The sequence below is a fragment of the Myotis brandtii genome, unplaced genomic scaffold, assembly GCF_000412655.1.
Source record: "Myotis brandtii unplaced genomic scaffold, ASM41265v1 scaffold988, whole genome shotgun sequence".
NCBI lineage: Eukaryota > Metazoa > Chordata > Mammalia > Chiroptera > Vespertilionidae > Myotis > Myotis brandtii.
The window spans coordinates 411,246-411,924 of NW_005372109.1; the positions used below are offsets into that span (position 1 = coordinate 411,246).

A 679-nucleotide genomic window follows, 5' to 3' on the forward strand; every position below is an offset into this window, starting at 1 on the left:
ACTTTCCTCCAGAGCAGGCGGCTCATGGTGGGTGCAGGGAGCTCCCCGCTGGGATTGGGGACCCCTGGCTTTGGGCTCCAGCTTGGCTGCTTTTACCGGCTGCAAGACGTGGGGAGAGACACGTCTCGTCTCTGTCTTCCCGTCAGTGCAATGGGCCTGACCATGCCTGCCTTCCACCCGCAATCCTGGTGGAGACAGACGACAGAAAGCGGTGTTACACACGCATCGCCCGTTCTCTCGGAAGCCCTCATTCCCGGAGCACTTATTGCGCCCCAGGCAGCGTGCCAGGCGCTTCTAGGGGCATCGTCTCAGCTAAGCCTCACACAACCCGGGGAGGTACCAATGGCCCCGCCGAGTAAACTGAGGTTCACGCCGGCTCCTCGGTGAACTCGGGGGAGGCGCACAAGCTGGTGAAAAAAGCCCAGACTCTGGAGGCGGACGCGGGTGTGAATCCCGGTCCTGGCTCCCAGCAGCTGCGTGACCTTGGGCGCGCGCCTTAGGCCCCGATGTCCTGCTCTGTAAAATGGGGTTCAGGACTCTGCCCTACGGGATGCTGTGCGGGTGACAAGGGGTAAGATGTCGCGGGGCCGGGGCCTCCGCAAATGGTGGCTGCCACGATCGCGAACGCCACGGCCCGAGGGCCTAGCGCCAGGAGGTGACAGCACTCGGATTCGAACCC

The 679-nt window shown here is 63.8% G+C and overlaps 2 long non-coding RNA genes across 2 annotated transcripts in view; one reads left to right on the forward strand and one right to left on the reverse strand.

Moving 5' to 3' along the window:
• Positions 1–117: 117 nt before the first annotated feature.
• Positions 118–679, reverse strand: part of LOC106724821 — a 21,117-nt gene continuing 20,555 nt past the window's right edge. Inside the window, exon 3 of the long non-coding RNA XR_001360652.1 lies at positions 118–185. This is a non-coding gene — a long non-coding RNA (uncharacterized LOC106724821). The remainder of the gene's footprint in view (positions 186–679) is intronic.
• The window catches only part of LOC106724822, a 19,469-nt gene continuing 18,909 nt past the window's right edge, over positions 120–679 (forward strand). The window contains exon 1 of the long non-coding RNA XR_001360653.1: positions 120–188. This is a non-coding gene — a long non-coding RNA (uncharacterized LOC106724822). The remainder of the gene's footprint in view (positions 189–679) is intronic.